A 5,000-nucleotide genomic window follows, 5' to 3' on the forward strand; every position below is an offset into this window, starting at 1 on the left:
GGTACGTAATGCACAGTAGAGATACATTGTCGGGAGGTGGAACCCGAAAAATGAACCCGAAGTCCGGGAATACGGGGTGCATCGTATGTAACGTTCGATGTACATATAAAGCCTGGTAGGTGTTGGGATTATATCTGCAACACGGGCATTATCGAAAGATGGTTAAGTGGAGTCACCCAAAGGGTGCCGTGCGTTATAAGGTACGTAATGCACAGTAGAGATACATTGTCGGGAGGTGGAACCCGAAAAATGTACAAGTCCGGGAATACGGAAAAGTTCCCCATGAAAGGCTGGGGATACAATTATTGATACAAATAATGTGCCTAAGGGTACATTTATTTTTCTAAGTCCCAGAAATCCGTCACTGAACATCACGACTTACGAAGACATGTTCCCCCGGTCCTCCCATATACGGCACGGGGACAAGTATGAAGAATGAAAATCATGTGTGTATGGAACATATAATGTGCCTGAGAGCACATTTTTTTTCTAAGTCCCAGAAATCCGTCACTGAACATCACGACTTACGAAGACATGTTCCCCCGGTCCTCCCATATACGGCACCGGGACAAGTATGAAGAATGAAAATCATGTGTGTATGAAACATATAATGTGCCTGAGAGCACATTTTTTTTCTAAGTCCCAGAAATCCGTCACTGAACATCACGACTTACGAAGACATGTTCCCCCGGTCCTCCCATGTACGGCACGGGGACAAGTATGAAGAATGAAAATCATGTGTGTATGAAACATATAATGTGCCTGAGAGCACATTTTTTTTCTAAGTCCCAGAAATCCGTCACTGAACATCACGACTTACGAAGACATGTTCCCCCGGTCCTCCCATATACGGCACGGAGACAAGTATGAAGTATGAAAATTTTTGGTCACAGCGTGAAATCCCTCTAATGATCATGAAAATAGCATCGGATCACTTATCTGACCATAAAAAGTGAACCAAAACCCTATTTGGACAAACTTTTTGGTCCTATGAAAAAATCACTTTTCATATATGTCATGGTCGAAAATTTTCTAAGTCCCAAAAAATCACATATTCTCGAATATCTCGAAAACTACTTATCGGACAGGGGTCAACCAAGGTGTTTTAGAAAGGTCTTTACTAGCTCTATTTAATGAGCCATAGCGACTTTCAAGTGATTTTTTGACACTTTTTCGCATATCGGCATCCTTGGTTCCCATACTGGCCATAGGCCATAGGGCACCGAACGGCCAACTTTTGGTCCGGGGGTGAAATTTTTTTTCACGAGATTTTGATGAAAATGGCTTCGGAACGCGTTTCTAATAATGAAAAGTGAAACCAAACAGTATTTGCGAAGAAAAAATTGTCCTATGAAAAAATCACTTTTTCTTAGGGTACGGGTCAAAAATTTTCTAAGTCCCAAAAAATCACTTATTCTCGAATATCTCGAAAACTACGTATCGGACAGGGGTCAACCAAGGTGTTTTAGAAAGGTCTTTACAAGCTCTATTTAATGAGCCATAGCGACTTTCAAGTGATTTTTTGACACTTTTTCGCATATCGGCATCCTTGGTTCCCATACTGGCCATAGGCCATAGGGCACCGAACGGCCAACTTTTGGTCCGGGGGTGAAATTTTTTTTTCACGAGATTTTGATGAAAATGGCTTCGGAACGCGTTTCTAATAATGAAAAGTGAAACCAAACAGTATTTGCGAAGAAAAAATTGTCCTATGAAAAAATCACTTTTTCTTAGGGTACGGGTCAAAAATTTTCTAAGTCCCAAAAAATCACATATTCTCGAATATCTCGAAAACTACTTATCGGACAGGGGTCAACCAAGGTGTTTTAGAAAGGTCTTTACAAGCTCTATTTAATGAGCCATAGCGACTTTCAAGTGATTTTTTGACACTTTTTCGCATATCGGCATCCTTGGTTCCCATACTGGCCATAGGCCATAGGGCACCGAACGGCCAACTTTTGGTCCGGGGGTGAAATTTTTTTTTCACGAGATTTTGATGAAAATGGCTTCGGAACGCGTTTCTAATAATGAAAAGTGAAACCAAACAGTATTTGCGAAGAAAAAATTGTCCTATGAAAAAATCACTTTTTCTTAGGGTACGGGTCAAAAATTTTCTAAGTCCCAAAAAATCACATATTCTCGAATATCTCGAAAACTACGTATCGGACAGGGGTCAACCAAGGTGTTTTAGAAAGGTCTTTACAAGCTCTATTTAATGAGCCATAGCGACTTTCAAGTGATTTTTTGACACTTTTTCGCATATCGGCATCCTTGGTTCCCATACTGGCCATAGGCCATAGGGCACCGAACGGCCAACTTTTGGTCCGGGGGTGAAATTTTTTTTTCACGAGATTTTGATGAAAATGGCTTCGGAACGCGTTTCTAATAATGAAAAGTGAAACCAAACAGTATTTGCGAAGAAAAAATTGTCCTATGAAAAAATCACTTTTTCTTAGGGTACGGGTCAAAAATTTTCTAAGTCCCAAAAAATCACTTATTCTCGAATATCTCGAAAACTACGTATCGGACAGGGGTCAACCAAGGTGTTTTAGAAAGGTCTTTACAAGCTCTATTTAATGAGCCATAGCGACTTTCAAGTGATTTTTTGACACTTTTTCGCATATCGGCATCCTTGGTTCCCATACTGGCCATAGGCCATAGGGCACCGAACGGCCAACTTTTGGTCCGGGGGTGAAATTTTTTTTTCACGAGATTTTGATGAAAATGGCTTCGGAACGCGTTTCTAATAATGAAAAGTGAAACCAAACAGTATTTGCGAAGAAAAAATTGTCCTATGAAAAAATCACTTTTTCTTAGGGTACGGGTCAAAAATTTTCTAAGTCCCAAAAAATCACTTATTCTCGAATATCTCGAAAACTACGTATCGGACAGGGGTCAACCAAGGTGTTTTAGAAAGGTCTTTACAAGCTCTATTTAATGAGCCATAGCGACTTTCAAGTGATTTTTTGACACTTTTTCGCATATCGGCATCCTTGGTTCCCATACTGGCCATAGGCCATAGGGCACCGAACGGCCAACTTTTGGTCCGGGGGTGAAATTTTTTTTTCACGAGATTTTGATGAAAATGGCTTCGGAACGCGTTTCTAATAATGAAAAGTGAAACCAAACAGTATTTGCGAAGAAAAAATTGTCCTATGAAAAAATCACTTTTTCTTAGGGTACGGGTCAAAAATTTTCTAAGTCCCAAAAAATCACTTATTCTCGAATATCTCGAAAACTACGTATCGGACAGGGGTCAACCAAGGTGTTTTAGAAAGGTCTTTACAAGCTCTATTTAATGAGCCATAGCGACTTTCAAGTGATTTTTTGACACTTTTTCGCATATCGGCATCCTTGGTTCCCATACTGGCCATAGGCCATAGGGCACCGAACGGCCAACTTTTGGTCCGGGGGTGAAATTTTTTTTTCACGAGATTTTGATGAAAATGGCTTCGGAACGCGTTTCTAATAATGAAAAGTGAAACCAAACAGTATTTGCGAAGAAAAAATTGTCCTATGAAAAAATCACTTTTTCTTAGGGTACGGGTCAAAAATTTTCTAAGTCCCAAAAAATCACATATTCTCGAATATCTCGAAAACTACTTATCGGACAGGGGTCAACCAAGGTGTTTTAGAAAGGTCTTTACAAGCTCTATTTAATGAGCCATAGCGACTTTCAAGTGATTTTTTGACACTTTTTCGCATATCGGCATCCTTGGTTCCCATACTGGCCATAGGCCATAGGGCACCGAACGGCCAACTTTTGGTCCGGGGGTGAAATTTTTTTTTCACGAGATTTTGATGAAAATGGCTTCGGAACGCGTTTCTAATAATGAAAAGTGAAACCAAACAGTATTTGCGAAGAAAAAATTGTCCTATGAAAAAATCACTTTTTCTTAGGGTACGGGTCAAAAATTTTCTAAGTCCCAAAAAATCACATTTTCTCGAATATCTCGAAAACTACTTATCGGACAGGGGTCAACCAAGGTGTTTTAGAAAGGTCTCAACAAGCTCTAAATAATGGGCCATAGCGACTTTTTAGTGATTTTTTGACAAATTTTGTCATATCGGCATCCCGAGTTCCCATACTGGCCATAGGCCATGGGGCCCCGAACGAAAAAATTTTGGTCCGAGGGTCAAAATTTTTTTTCTCATAAATTTGTTCAAAACGCCGTCGGAACGCGCCTTAGATCATGAAAAGTGAAAAGAAACAGTATTTTGCAAAAGTTGGGGTGGCCTATGACTTACATGGCCACGTCCTAGGTCCGAGTTCCCGAGGTCGTGTTCTTCAGTGGCGGAAAAAAATGGCCACTTGTGGGAGATGCAAAATGTTCATTTTGTATTATAGGGGACACACTATCGAAGCGAAAATTTCAGAAATGGCCTAAAACGTGAAGAAATGATGGGGTATGTACGAAAAGAAGGTTTTTATGGTCAAACGGTGAAAATTTTTTTTTATGAAAAATTTTGGTCTCCCACCGTTCATGAATTTCTAGGACCAAAAATCGAAAAATTTCAAAACTTCACGATCGAAAGGGAAACGCATATGTGGTGTTCCTAGGTGTGTACGGTGTACGAAAAACGGGTTCACGATGAGATATCAGGCAAATAAGTGGACCTAAAGTGAGTTATACGGGTAAGACGAGGTGTCCAAAGACCGAAATAGGGGTACCAACTGAGAACGAAATGAAGGTCCCCGAAGTCGCCATACAAGTTATAGGAGGTGTCCAAAGTACGAAAAGAGTTCCATATTCGGCTGTTCCTACTATATGGTTCCCTGATTGCTGCTCCAAGGAGTAGTGAGGAAGTGTCCAAAGGTCTGTTGGGGGTATCGAGGTGATACCCTCGACGGACAATATGCACGAAAAGTGGTTCGATGATCTATCCTGTAGGTCGTACGGCAGCCATACCCGGCTGGAAGTACCGCGGTAATTCCGCAATAAAACGTTCGCCAGACGAACAAACAAATTGAATTAGCTCATCGTAGTGTACGGAAACGA

This window comes from Anopheles stephensi, unplaced genomic scaffold (assembly GCF_013141755.1).
Source record: "Anopheles stephensi strain Indian unplaced genomic scaffold, UCI_ANSTEP_V1.0 ucontig202, whole genome shotgun sequence".
Lineage (NCBI taxonomy): Eukaryota > Metazoa > Arthropoda > Insecta > Diptera > Culicidae > Anopheles > Anopheles stephensi.